Here is a 15,306-nt window from a genome sequence, read left to right on the forward strand (position 1 = left end):
TGAGCGCCCAGCAATATCCTCCAAAATCACATTGGAGACCCACAGAGCAATTAATTATCCATATGAAAAGCAATATATGATTACCCCTGTCTGTTCACAAATAAATTTTGTATTGCCAGAGAAAATGCTTGACATTTAGTATTCCTATGCCTATATATATATATATATATATATATATATGTTAATAAATATATACAGTATATATATATAATATATATGCAGTATATATATATATATATATATACAGTATATATATAATATATATACAGTATATATAAAATATATAGGTATATAGATAAGTAGATATATATGTCAATAAAGGTTCACTGTCCTACACTGTAGCAGATAAAAATGAAGAATGTCTATGAGCCGTATAGATTTTGGTGCATAGCAGCTGCCATCGTTATTGATGTGACCATAAATTTACTTGTGATGACTTGACCGTGATATTTCATTTTTTTTTTAATGATGAGTGGCATCTTGTAGCCACGGGTGGCACAGTAACACAGCAGGTAGTGATGCTGCCTCATAGCACTTGGGCACAGGTGAATTGCTTTCTATGTGGAGTTGGCACATTCTTCCAATATCCATCCAGGCTTTCAAGGTGTGTGTGAGTGTACCCCACTATTGCCTGACCTCCCATATAAGACTGGTTCTTGCATACTGCTTGGATAGGATACAACTTTCTGAAATTCTGTGCTGGATGAAATGGTTTGAGGAAATGGCTGAAAGCAGGAGACTCATTGCATAGCTTCCCTGTAAGTTTTTAACTTGCATCTGGAGCCTGGAGAACAGTGATATATATGAATGGATGTCTTTATGTAGAAATGGGTGGAGAAAAGAATAGAGAATAAGTAGTAATCACATTGGATTATTGCTCCCTCTGTGTTTTTAAAATGAGGGGAGTAATAAGCAACAACAGTCCTTATATATAATCAGTCATACTTCGTCTAAATAAACCACACAACCATAGTAAAGCCATGATGTGAATGTGTGGATTCATGGGGTCTGATTGGGTGATGTACCTACCAAAAAGATGAGCTCCAATCTGCATGGGCTCATCGTGTTTCATTCCATACTCTGGACATGTGACACTAAAAGAAGCAAGTAGACAGACTCACTGTAGGCCGAAGATCCAATTCAAGATGACATGAACTAGAGCCTTTCCTGAAATTAGCAACCAACTGCAAAGCAGAAAAAAGCCTAGAATGGAGTGCCAGCTGATCTCTGTACCCACTCACATGAATTTTGAATAACCAGTTCGTCTAATCTACACATCTTTGGGATGGGAGGATAACTGGAGAAACTGAAGGCATGGGGATTGCACATAAATCCCACACAGACCACGACACAGCCGGGTTTTGAATCCATGACTCTGGAGCAGTGTCAGTATGCTGCTCTAAGCTTAAGTTACAAATGCACTCAATTGCAGTACACATTACAGTCCTGCTAATTGTAAGGTTTTAAGGGGTTTTTTTAGAAGCCTAAACCATTTCTGGGCACACTATAACCTTCCCATAACAATAGAAAAGCTTAATGGACCACATTGCCATAGCCAGAAGTGTTAAGTGTTTGCAGCAGAAGGTAGCTGCTCAGAATGTCTTCATTGCCAGAGATTCAGTTGCGGAGTGATGCAGAGAAAGAGCACTGTGTGAGGGCTACCGAGTAGAAAAAATATAACACATATGTAACCATCCAACATTTGAATGTGTTTTAATTTGCCCTTATTAGTGTGTGTATGAATTTTAGTACAGCATATGTGTCTATTTAAATATGTATGTGTGTGTATGCTGATCTGCTGCTAACCACCAGAGGGCATTTGGGAATTCAAATGGCGTGGAAACTAAAGGGCAGCAAATGAATGAATCCACCGGAACAAACTGAGGTGCTTTCAGCAAAACAGAAACAAGAATTTCCTGATAAATTTTACTCCATCACTCTAAGCTACAAGTTGACAGTGTAACAAATAACATTTTAAGATCAAGCTCCAATTCCTTTGACATTGGGCTGCCTGGTACTGTATATGGGCAGACGTTCATTCACAATTATGCTTTAGACATGTTGAAGTCAAGACATCTGCTGTTCTACCCAGAAAGCGGGCGTAACTTTATGCAAATTGCTCCTGGCACTATGCTGCGTCTGTGATTAGTACTGCAGTAAATTACCGTTAGTAAACCTATTCTAGTAATCCTGTCAGATGGAAGAAGCAGCCGGAGACTCCAGTGTACATGAAGGGGACAGACTGTGGATGCCATTACTTACATGACAATAAACCATAGATCTAGAATGAGAAGAAAATTAGAAGACTATGTATAAGAATACAATATTATAAATAACTGGGGGCACAGGGTTGGAAAGGTGGTGGCCCTGACAAACAAATTTTAACCAGGACACTGGAGAAATGGACAAAATCAAAGCACATGACTAAGGTTATTTAGACCTTCAAAGCTTCTCTGATATGATTCTAGACTTTCTTCAGACAAAATCCATTGACACCACGGACAAGTCAAGAAAATAAGAGGTATGATGAAGAAAAAGAGAACATGAGGAGAAGTCGTGGGTGTAGCACAGGGTGCTCAGGTTTGGCTCTGGAGGGTCATAATGGTAATATTTTTATGTTCTAACTCATTTGTTAAACCTTCAGAATACCAAAGCTTGCTTTTATTATAGTTATCCACGTCAAGTCATTCTTGTAGATTTTTCTTTTCTGAGGATATCCTTCAAATGATTTGATGCCCGGAGCATTTTTGTAATTTTGAGTCCTTGATGTTTTTCTTTTCCATTTCTTCCCAATTATTTTAATAAATCACAGACAGACAGACAGACAGTTGGAAATGGGACCAAGTCAGATGGTGAGCTGCTGGCTTTTTATTATCTGTGTTTCATTGTGCATTGACAGCTAGGTAAGGAAAAGGGAGCAAATAAAAACACTTCAAGAATAAAAGAAACTGGACTGGGAATCTTAACAAGTGAGTCAACTAAAATGAAACCAAAAAATGTTGCTTGAGCAATAATTTCTTCAGCAGCAATGTTAAGTTGAACTTAAGTGAAATTAATGAATGGATGTATGCATGAATTATTTCACATTTTAGTGCACATGAAAAAAACAAATTGGTTATAGCAGTATGAACAAAAGTTTCAACACGCTGTTGGTTAGAACGTGGTACCTTCTGGGCAGAAATTGGTATTTCCAGATGTTTTGTGTAGAGTCTTTCTGTTCTTGCTTTTAAAATGCTTCCCCATTTTCTTGCATAAATCTAGTTCAGAAGAATTTTTGTACGTCTTCTACTTGCTCTTTGTCTCTGAGATCTCAGCACAAATATTTCACTAATAGTCACATTTCAGAACTACAAAGGCCATTCTAAAACCTTACTCTTTTGGTCATTTGAGTATCTCATGGTTGATTTTGGGCTATGCTTTCGTTTAACAGTCTTGTAGAACATTCACCTCTTTTTAGCTTCAAGTTCTTAACTGTCCCTGAGACATTAGTTTCTTGGACTTGTTGATATTTAGGTGAATCTATTGACATACATCAATGTGTGACATGTTAGATGCCAAGTTACTTAAGAAGAAGGACCTGCTATTAGCATTTGTTTGATCTTTCTGTCATATTCCTTTCATAAGGTGGCCCAATCATTAAAATAACAGCACTTGGTTCTTTCACTTCTCTCAAAGGTAATCATTTGTCATTGGGGGTGTTTTGTGATGCATGGATAGGGGTTCTAGCTTGGACTGCACTTAGGACCTCCTTGACATCAGAACATATTTTTGTTCCATCATATTTGCACCACTCTGCTTGTGGCACCAAGTGTACTATTTACGGGTGTAAGCAGTCGTGACATTCAATCAGTATTCAATATGTCACTGTGACCTGTGTATTCAATAAGCTTTGCCCTCATATAATCTGATTATGAAATATTTTATGTAACATATACAGTATATTTCTACTTACAACTATTATGTAACCTTGTTTGCTTTTCCTTGCGTTTTGTTTTCATTATTATGCTCTGTCAATCTTTGAGATGTATTTCTTGGGGTCTGCTCGGAAAAACACTGAGAACGTTTTTTTTTTTCCCCCGCAGAGATTATTAGCTATAGTTAAACAGTGATCAGTATACTGTACTATGATCTAAAAATTTTTAAAAGGTGTTTCCACACCTTGATATTGAGGACCCCATGATGGCTCAACCCCAGAACAAAATGGACATGGAGAAAGCAACAGGCAGGCCATCTCAGCTGAGAGAAAGAGTACCCTGAATGGTGCCAGTTATTTATGGTCTCCTTTGGAATCAGTTGTGGACAGTGTTGAATGATTCTTTAATGTACGCAAAGTATAACATTATTTGTGTGCATATACATCATTTTGTGCCAGAGATTCTAATACTTATACACAAAGACTGAATATTCAAAGAGTTGACTGCAGATCCGAATACCTCGTAGCACAGTAAAGGGAAACACATGGTCGTGGGTCAATAGGAGCTGAACCATAATGCCCTTTATTATTTGGCAGCATGTGGTTCCAGATTAGACTGAGTGGAACTGTAACACTAGTTTAATACACATTGTCACTACAGACACTTTGTGATTGACTCAGGTTATTATGGGCAACCAAGAGCCTGGGAGTGCAGGGACATCAGTGGTTTCTAGATCGAGTTCTAGTTTAGTATTTTTGTAATCAGTGCCTGACTCTTAGACCTAATTCCAAGAATTGGTCAAAAGTGACACCATGGACCTCATTTATAAAACGTTTTAGGGATGATAACACCATAAAAAAAATCAGATTTATAAAACCTGCCATTTGTATACAATTTACATTTATAAATCACAATTACCTTTTACAAATGTGGACAGCAACAGGTGTTGAACACCACCCTGAAAGATCCTTATATGGAGTGCGCTAATCAAACTCATACATATGCCATCATGGTGCTGCAGAACTTCACTGGTTGGTAGATCAGCCTCCGAACTTATGCACTGAGATACTGCCACCCAAATTCAAGAGTATCGGGCTGTGATCTACAATTGAGAGTGCAAGATCATGCATGGTATTATAAAGTCTCTCCTCTGTGTTCTGTGGGTTGGTGAAATGTGTAAGGTGCCACATATAATGATGTGATTGCTATTACAATGAATAATACAGGCCACATAAAAAACCTGGCGTTCTTCTGGTTATCTTACCAACAAGCCAGGCACCATGTATTGCACCAACACATCTGTCAAAGCTACTTTGCCTCAAAATACCTGAATCACAAGCTGATCAAGGTCACAGAGACATAAGGTTTCTCAGATGCATCTTGGCATCACAGATGACTTGTGCATTAATGGAATGCCGCTGCTAATATTTAACAAAAGCAGCTTCATTCTCGCTAAGTGTGCTTATTGCAGTATGAGTGCAGTAAAGTGCTCTGAGTTCGCATAAAAGAAATTTCAAAAGATCATTTTACAGAGAAGGTTTCTCAGTCAGTCTTTTCAATTTCATATTTCACTTGTGTGAGTAATCGTGCAGCTATGAACAGAGATAAGAACACCTTTATGGTTAATCTATTGTCATAACCTGCTATATAGACCTGTGGAAATGCAGCTCATCACAAGAAGATCAGACTGAAGACAAGATCAAACTCTAGATAAGACAATAACATTGGAAGCCACACATAACCACATCTACTGAAACACAGATTTAGATTTATGTCAATTTCCTGAATCCACTTTATCCCTTATAGGATCATATGGATTTCTACAATGCAGATTTGGGAACGGTGTTGGAGGAAAACCATATCGGAATCTCTTTGTCCTAAATGAAAAAAACAATCCCACAGTCCAAAGACATGCAGGTTAGGTGCACTGGTGATCCTAAATTGTCCCTAGTGTGTGCTTGGTGTGTGTGCCCTGCGGTGGGTGGGCTGGCACCCTGCCAGGAGTTTGTTTTCTGCCTTGCGCCCTGTGCTGGCTGGGATTGGCTCCAGCAGACCCCTATGACCCTGTGTTAGGATATAGTGGGTTGGATAATGGATGGATGGATGGATGGACTGTTGGTTGGCAGAGCTCTTGTCTGTTGCAGGGCATGCTTACCTCATTTGCACATTCACTTTCACTCACACTGGGCATCAATATACAGTAGATCTGTCGATCATTCAAACACACATGTCATTGGAAAATGGAGAACCCAAGAGAAAACCCAAAATGGACAATGGGAAAACATGCAAACTGACACAGACAGAAACCTGGATACTGAATCTCTATATCTTTTGGGTAACCAGAACAGCACCAGTTTAACTTACTTCACATTTTACTGGAACATGGTGGCGATCTACTGAAAATAACTCTCTCACACCTTTTAGCAATCCCAGGAAAGCAAAGGAGTTTCATTAAAATGCAGCCCAATGGTCAAACAAGGTCAGTTGTGGGGCACACTTAGCATGGTCATGTTTGCTCTGGTGCAGTTAAGAAGCAGCTTTAAGAACAAGAAAAAGTGACTTATGTTCTTTAGCTGGTTGCAACCATCATGACTTGGCACTGAAAAGCTTTTGGCCAATAAAATATAGTTGTCACCATTATAATTGCCATGGCAAATAAATAACAGTTTAAAAGTATAATTAACTATTTTTCTTTGTTTTAATTTTCAAAAAAAGAACATTACAGTGACATACTACTCAGAAAACACGATAACAATAGTAGATACAGCTGTTTACTTTGAAACTAATACAAGTAGAAAAGCAAAACAAAATTCAATTATTAAATTATTTCTATGGAACAAAACATAAAAAACAAAATGAAACCCAATTAAATTAAACAACATAGTGAGAACAATAATATGACTTGAAGGCAACCCACGATGAGCTAGGTAACAAGACAGTCCCATCTAAAATGTTATATTATATAGGATTAAACAGCCAATAAAATAATAAGGCTCAGCACAGGCCTGGTATCCATTGTATATAATCACATTAATACTAAATTCTGAAAAATCCTGAACGATCTTTGTAAAGAATGTTTTCAATTAATAATTATTAATTATTATAAGTAATAATCTAAAACATCACTGAGTTATGGAATGTGGGTTGGTGATCTTCCAGTACAGTAAAATAAGTCATCATGCCAGCAGTGTGATATAGGATACTACAATTGATTGTTATAACTCCAAATATGGAATCATGAGGCATTGTAAGTGATTTTAAAGCTAAGACTATCTGACAGATTAGGAATTTTTGTTCAAACGTTTTGTACAAGTACTGGGCATAGGCAGTTGGTGGTATCATAGGTTTGATCTTGCCCTTGGTTAATTTTGCTTTATATAATTAATAGCAAAGCAATGATGCAGTGCTGACAGTTGATCATTGCCATCAGAATGGTATCTAGTTTTTTCAGAATTGTCCATATCAGTTTCAGCTCTGTGTTGGTTTAACTAACTGTACCAGATACTTTCAGGACTGTATCATTTGTTCAGGTCCTTTGATACCTGCATCTCTTGGCTTGAGGACTGGTCTGGTGTGAGACCTTCCATGAGTCATTCTTCATCTTTGACCCAGATATGAAATCTTTATGGACCTCAGTGCATCTTCTTCATGCTATTAGGAGCGCTCCATGATATTTGGGTAAGTAATATTTATATTCTTTCATCCACCATATATTACTTATTCCTAAATATATTTGGACATGAAGACTTTTAATTATTTTTCAGCTACAAAAACAGGAAATCTCTCTTTTAGTGACATTCCTGTATTGCCCGGGGAGATGTTCTAACCATGGAGTATTTGCCAATTATTGCAGCCATTCTTTTATCCTCCAGAGGATGGGCCACTTACTCATTCCTCTCCTCTGATTGCTGTCACTGCCAGTCGTACAACTTACTACAGTTGAATCATGGAAACATTCTTGAACTTTATAACTGTTTCACTAGTTCATTTAAAACCTGCTGAATAAAACAAAACAACATATGAGATAAGAGAATCTTAAGGAGCTCTTCCATCATTATGACGCACATACTGTAGTTTGTCACTTCTTTCTTTCTTTCTTTCCTTAACTCATTAACTTCCTTGCAGATGTCAGCCAGTTTAGGTTCTACTCCTTACTACAAACACAAGTACACAAGTCCATAAGTATTTGGACAGTGACAAAATTTTCATAAATTTGTCTGTGTACACCGCCACAATGGATATGAAATAAAGTAATCAAGTAGTGATTGACGTTTAGACATTGAGCTTTAATTCAAGCAGTTTAACAAAAATATTGTATGAACCATTTAGGAATTACAGACATTTGTATACATAAAGTATTTGGACAAACTAGCATAATCCTAAATATAATGATTATTTTCAATATTTGGTTAAAAATTCTTCACAGTCAATGACTGCCTAAAATCTGGAACCCAGTTCCAAGTGCTGGGTTTCCACCCTAGTGATGCTTTGCCAGGCCTTTACTGCAGCTGTCTTCAGTTGCTGTTTGTTTCTTGGGCTTTCTGCCATCAGTTTTGTCTTCAGCAGGTGAAATGCATGTTCAATTGGGATGAGATCAGTTGATTGACTTGGCCTTTGAAGAATTTTCCACTACTTTTCTTTGAAAAACACTTGGTTTGCTTTTGCAGTATATTTTGGCTCATTGTCTATCTATATGTCTTGCAGCATTTGTCTGAATCTGAGCAGATAGTACAGCCCTATACACGTCAGAGTTCATCCAAAGTCATATCATCAATAAACACCAGTGACTGACTTCCATCAGCAGCCTTGCATGATCATGTCATAACACTGCCTCCACCATGTTTCACAGATGATGCGGTATTCATCATATCATGAGCCATTTCTTCTCTTCTTCATACTCTTCTTTTTCCAACATTCTGGTACATATTGATCTCAGTTTCCATTGTCCAAAGAAAATTATTCCAGAACTGGACAGTCTTAAAAAAATGTTTTCTGGAAAAGTCTAATTTTTCCTTCCTATACTTGAGGTTTACCAGTGGATTGTACCTTGTGGTAAACCCTCTGTCTTTACTTTCATGAAGTCTTCTCTTGATTGTAGACTTTGGCAGTGATAGGAGGGTGTTCATAGTTTGCCTAAATGTGGTGAAGGAGTTTTTGTTCACTAAGGACAGAATTCTGCAATCATGCAGCACAGTTGTCTTCTGTGGTTTTTCAGAATGACTGGTGTTGCTGAGTTCACCAGTGAGTTCCTTCTTTTTAAGAATGTGCTAAATGGTTGATTTGACCACTCCTGGTGTTTCTGCTATCTCTCTAAACGGTTTGTTTTGTTTTCTCAGTCTGATGGACTGTTTTTACTTGCATAGGCAACTGTTTAGACCTCATATTGAAAGTTCACAATGACAGCTTCCAAATGCAAATTCTGTCCTTGAAATCAGGTCCAGACATTTAACCTGCTTAATGGATAATGAAATAATGAGGGAACTGCTCCTGCCTGGTTATGAAACAGCATGTCAGTCAAATGTCCAAATATTTTCCGAGCCCCTAGAAATAGGGACCATGTTTAAAAATGTCTGTCATTCCTAAATGGCTCATACAATATTTTTGGTAAACCACTTAAATTAAAGCTGAAAGTCTACACTTCAATCACATAATAATTGCTTTATTTCAAATACATCATGGTGGCATACAAAGCAAAAAGTATGAACATTGTGTCACTGTCCAAATAATTCTGGACCTGACTGTATAAAGTGTGTTAGAAGGAATTTAAGGAAGTCATAAAATTATAGACACTTGTTATTAATGCAGAGAATTAAATTAATGAAAACAAGTATGTTTTAACAGCTACTCAAAACCTTCTAATTGCATCAGAGTCATAAAGAAGGGTATCTACATCAAATATATGCATAAATAGCTTCTGGCCAGAAATCTTTAATGAACTGTTACACTAAAAATTCTATACTTTCTTGAATCTATCATCAAATCTGCTCCATACTCTGAATATGCATCCTGAAACATTGAAGTTCAAGGTGAGAATCAGGCCTAGGGGGAGTGCCAGTCCATTACAATCCACATTCATTTAAAACTCACTCATAGTCACTCCTTTATGATCCAATCAAGCAACTAAAAATGAAACACATTTTTTTCTTAATTCCGGATCACTGGAATTTTTGTAAGGTACAAGGATTACATACCAACGCACTAAATAATGTCAAGATATTTATTAGAAAACCTTTCAAGAAAAATAAATATTTTTCATAGGAGTAACCGGTATTAAAGATCAGGGGCAGCACAGGTCAAACTCGGAATGCATACCAATGGAGAGAGTGTTTTGGGACAAGAAAAAACAGAGACAAGCTTGAAGGAGTATTGCCATGGTCAGAATCAAAATTTTAAAAGTGTGAAAAAAGCCTGAGTGTAACAGTGAACCATAATCATGACCAGGGACAGAAGAAAACAAAATCGAGAATTCTTAAGACAGGCACCAAACAAAACAGTGAACTGGCAATCAAACAGGCATCGCTATATAAATTGCTTGACTGCACAGACAATTCACTCCCACCAACAAAGACAAGCAGGCAGACTTAAAAAGACACATGAGGCAGCTGATGCTGGGGTAGATATGTCAACAACACACATAGTCAGAGAGTTGGCCAGCCACACAAATGTGAGAAGAACAAAGACCATAACTGTCAAGACTGGAAATTGGCAAGCAGAAGCATAGGACATAACAGCTACTGGTTGACTGAGAGAAAGCAGACCGCACAGATTAAACAAAGATGAAAAGGTACAGTCGTGGATGTGTTCACAACTAAGCCTCTGACAGACCAACTCAACAGAATGTTCCAAATTAAAAGTGCTGCTATTCACCACTAGGAGACACAGCAGATTTCGGGTTGGCCTAGTCTTACAGTCGAGGCTCATTTGGTTTAATGAATGCATTCGTCATATTAAAGGAGCACATCCTTCATGGGTCAAAAAGACAAGGAGGAAAGTGCAACATCTACAGATTTACGCCCAGCCGCTGATATAATGGATGGTGTATTAAAAGAGAGCTTGGAAAAAGTATAGGACATGAGTTACAGGCCATCCTTCTGTCTGGAGTTTTATTTAACTGTGGTAAAATAGTGAGGCATATAACAAAGACAGCGACAGTCTTTTCACCTGCTTAACAAGAAGTAACGCTTGCAGAACAAATCTGTAAAAATAGAAAAAGGGAATGCATCTGTTATTAAGAAAGTGAGCAATCTACAGCAGACTAATTAAATGCCTAGGTACATTATGGATCTGAATGTGGGTATTGCATAATTAAACGTATTTGGCAGTAAAAATTAGTTTATTTTTTTTTGCTAACTGACTAGTTTATGACTGTCATACTTAAATCACCACTGAAACTAGGCAACCAGTAGCAAGTGAGTGGTTTGTAAATCAAATACAAGAATTGCAATGTACACTCATATATTCAAACATACATTGCTGTCTTATAACCATAAAGGAAAAGTAAAGCTTCTGCCACTGGTGCGAGACCCCAAATTTGAACCTCTGTCCTGGTATGTAGTTTGCCCTGGATCATAATGAAGGATGGCATTACGCAGTTGGACATACACTTGACTGTCGTTCTAAAATGACCAATCTATATGTTGATGCTATGGAATGATTTGCTATTTACATGCTTCTGCTGGACCTGGTGGTGCTATTTATTTGCACATGAGTGAGTCCATTGTACCCATGCTTTATGGAAAGCATAACAAACATTATCTGCTATCACTAATTAAATCTTACTTAAGAATAGACACATTTTAAAAAGACTCTCTTACCATCAAATCAATTGATGGGTAGAAAACACCCAAAATATTAAGGAACAGCTTTAGCATTCAGTGAACTGCTCAACATTCAAATGCCTTTAAAAGACAGTCGGCATTGCCAATGTACAGAACTGTGCTGTGTTATCAGTTCACCTGTGGTGTGCATCTAATATGAGAGGTACCAAATTACCTTTTAGGTTCCTTAATAGGAGATAGACCAGTTACACACATTGTGACCAGTACAGGGGCACTGCAGCACCACAAACACAGCCACAACTACACAGATCCCAGGTTCAAACCAATCATTCATTATGCACAAATGCCTTTCACAGGCTTCTCCTCTGTCTCTTTCCTCTCCTCCACTCCTCCTCAGTGAGCTTCATGCTCATCCACCCAACTCTGGCTCACCAAGTGAGGTGGAGTTGCTACCTTCATACTGAAAACCCCTCCCACAGCACCCCCTGGTGGCTCTCATGAGAATCAGCAGGGATACCCATTAGAACTCCAATTTCCATGAAGTCTTACGGGTGTGGATATCAGGAAACCCACCAATCTATTGCCATCTATTGTACTGGGGGAGCACATAGCTATGTATGACTGTCTCCTTCCACCCTTCCTTTACCAAAGTGTCCCGTTCAGGTAGGGAACCATCCGCTCCAGCTAGGGTGCCAGTCAACCCTTGTCTTCTATGGCAGCATATTACCTTTATCCTCTTACCTGTCTTGCTGTCTGTATTGAACCCACTGTATTCAACACTGGGGACCTCCATGACAGGCTATTCAGTGACTGAAACTCTTTAATTTTTACTGCTTTACCTCAACCCAGTTTACTACCAACAAAGGACTTTCACAAAGCTTCCTTTGTGGCCTTAAGTGACCACAACTAGACAAGGAATGGGCCATCTAGCTTCTCAGCAACACTACTAATCAATGACAGAGAGAGATTGGCATCAAGCTTTTACTTAAAAATATATATATTATTTGCATAATAACCATTAACAGCAAATCTAAGCATTGCAAATAATTATACAACCTTGATGGGTTCATGCAGTCTTCATTCACTCCCAGATGCTTTCATTACTTTAGGTGCAAGTTATACAGTAAATTCTAAATTATAAACAGGTTGTGCACACTTAAAATAATTGAGGAGATGTGCAGTGGAGTGTATTTAATATAACAAATGTTCTACAAATATGTTTATTCTTTAATATTATATAATATACCGACAAAATTGTTATGACACATATGAAAATTAATAATGGACATTATTTTTAATCATTATTTATGCTAGTGGTTAAAAAGCTCTATTTAATACATGAGCTCCCACTTGCATAAGTTTTTCTAGGAAAGGACCGCAGCATGTTTGGTCCTAAAAGGTCATGAAGTGTGACATTCTCTCTTGCATGTTAAATTACTACTGTATGAAAATGTCAAGGCTATTTACTGTCACAGGGTACTTACTTTGAACTGGTACTTTGTATAGTTTATGATTTTAATTTCATAGACAACACCTTTATAACCTACCAGTAACGGTACACTGCACAATAACATGCAGTGAATACACTTGATTTGAGAAATCATAGTTTTCATCCTCTTTCTCTGTACGTTTAGCATTTGTTTGCTCAGAGGTTGATGTGCTTGCTCTTCTTTTCTCCATCCTAGCAGGCCGCTTCTTCTTTTCTTTCGTCGGCATCTTTCCGCGTTAAAAGTGATTAAGTTGGTGTTTGTGTTGCAATTACTTAGTACGTTTTCCTTAATTTTTCACTTAAGCTGGCACTTAAGTTTTCAATCTGCCTCAAGAATGATTTAAGATATGAAGAGGTAGGGGAAGTGACGGCGAAGGTGGTAGAGAATGAGAATGGCGCCCGTACGCATGCACCCCACGGCCACCCTGTTTACAATAAAATAATAAAAAGAGGAATAACCTTGGAGGTCAATCATCACCCCAAAAACGGATAATAGATGTCACGTAGTATATGTGTACCAAATTTCAAGTCAATTGGTCAAACAGTTTGCGAGTTACAGGTGATTTAAAATCCTGGACAGACAAACAGCCATGGTAACATATTATATAAGAAGATTTTGTATTAGTATTTATATTTTTTTATTTTTGACCAGTTGAATGAAGCAACATTAGATAAACTAAATGTTTTGTTTCTCATCGAACAGGAGTTTCATGACCTCTCAAGCCACAGTGCTATGCTAATCTTCATCTTTAGCCTGGCACAGGGCAGCCTCAGAGGTGTTGCTTAGCTGCTGCATTTAGCAAGTGTGACTTGCCCTAATCCCCATTGGTTAACTGAGCACAGCTGAAATGAGCCCGTCTTGTAGAATTAAGTGAGGCTAGCTTAGTATGCACGCTTTGTGGAGTACCCACCCTGGACAGAGACTGATTGGAGACTTGTGAGGCTCTCAGGACTGAATAGAAGCCACTCAAACAGATGAAACTGTCACATCATGCCATTTAAAAGGTGAGCTAAAGCAGTTAGCCAACTGGGAATCACTATAATATGGTGGTGACAACCATTTTTAGCAAAATAAATGCATGAACAGATAGAAGATCTGGTGACCTATCTAGTAATAATAGCAGTAGAAGTAATAATATCCTCACAAGTGAATGAGTAATGAAAGCATGAACTGTAGGTCAACTGTTTAGAAGTTAAAAATTAACATCATTATATTATTAGTCAATTGCTATCCCATTTACACCAGAGTTTATTATCAGTTAGTCATTTTTATTGCATAATTTAGGTAAGGTTTACTGAATTAGGTATACTGAATCTGAAATGTATTATTTTAGGAATTAAAAAACTGGCTTTTTACAGAACGAAAATAACAAGCTTTTAAAATTTTAACTGGCTATTATCACCTGAGTTATACATGTGGATATTTATTACTATAATCAGTGACACACATTTTATATGAAAACTGATGGTTTTATAATGTTTCTTTTTTATACAACAATAATTCTGACACATACAGTACAGTAGAAATTATAATATGACTGTAGATTTTCAGAAGCAATGCCAACATATTTTAAAGGTTAGTTCTTAGAGGTACTTTGCCAGCAGTAGATATTTCAAGCACTAATGCAGAACTGGCAGCAAATTTCATTAACACAGTACCCTAACAAATTCACTGCAACATATCAAACAAAGCATAAATCTAATTTATATTTAAATGCCACTGTGCTCTTTCAGAATTTGCATTCAATAACTGAAGATTGTATTTAAGTACATGAGGTTTACATATAGGTATCCCTATTTAGTGAAGGTTAGGATTAATATTTTGCCTTCAGAATAACCTATAGGTTTTTAGGCTTTGATTCATCCTGGAATGTAATAAGCAAATATACACCAATGCCAACGAGAAATAGCCACTGAAGCATTACAGTAAGGCATTCTTTTGTATTCAGTAATATTAGAAATTTCAGTCCACTGGATTTTATTATGAAGCTTAAAGTTTTTATCTGAAATCGTTTAATGCAAGAGAAGTCAAAGACTGGAGAAAATCATAATTTCAACAGGGTTCTACTCACTCTGCAAAAGTCCATGAGAATGATCAACATGAAGAAATCACAATGACTGATCA

The 15,306-nt window shown here is 37.4% G+C and overlaps 1 long non-coding RNA gene across 2 annotated transcripts in view; it reads left to right on the forward strand.

Moving 5' to 3' along the window:
- LOC120523262 overlaps positions 1-15,306 on the forward strand; it is a 341,303-nt gene that overhangs the window by 309,478 nt on the left and 16,519 nt on the right. Inside the window, exon 5 of one of the 2 annotated variants that reach the window (XR_005632575.1) lies at positions 7,445-7,592. The exons of the other annotated variant lie outside the window; for it this stretch is intronic. This is a non-coding gene — a long non-coding RNA (uncharacterized LOC120523262). The remainder of the gene's footprint in view (positions 1-7,444; positions 7,593-15,306) is intronic. 2 annotated transcript variants of the gene reach the window in all.

The sequence above is a fragment of the Polypterus senegalus genome, chromosome 2 (genome assembly GCF_016835505.1).
Source record: "Polypterus senegalus isolate Bchr_013 chromosome 2, ASM1683550v1, whole genome shotgun sequence".
Taxonomy (NCBI): domain Eukaryota; kingdom Metazoa; phylum Chordata; class Cladistia; order Polypteriformes; family Polypteridae; genus Polypterus; species Polypterus senegalus.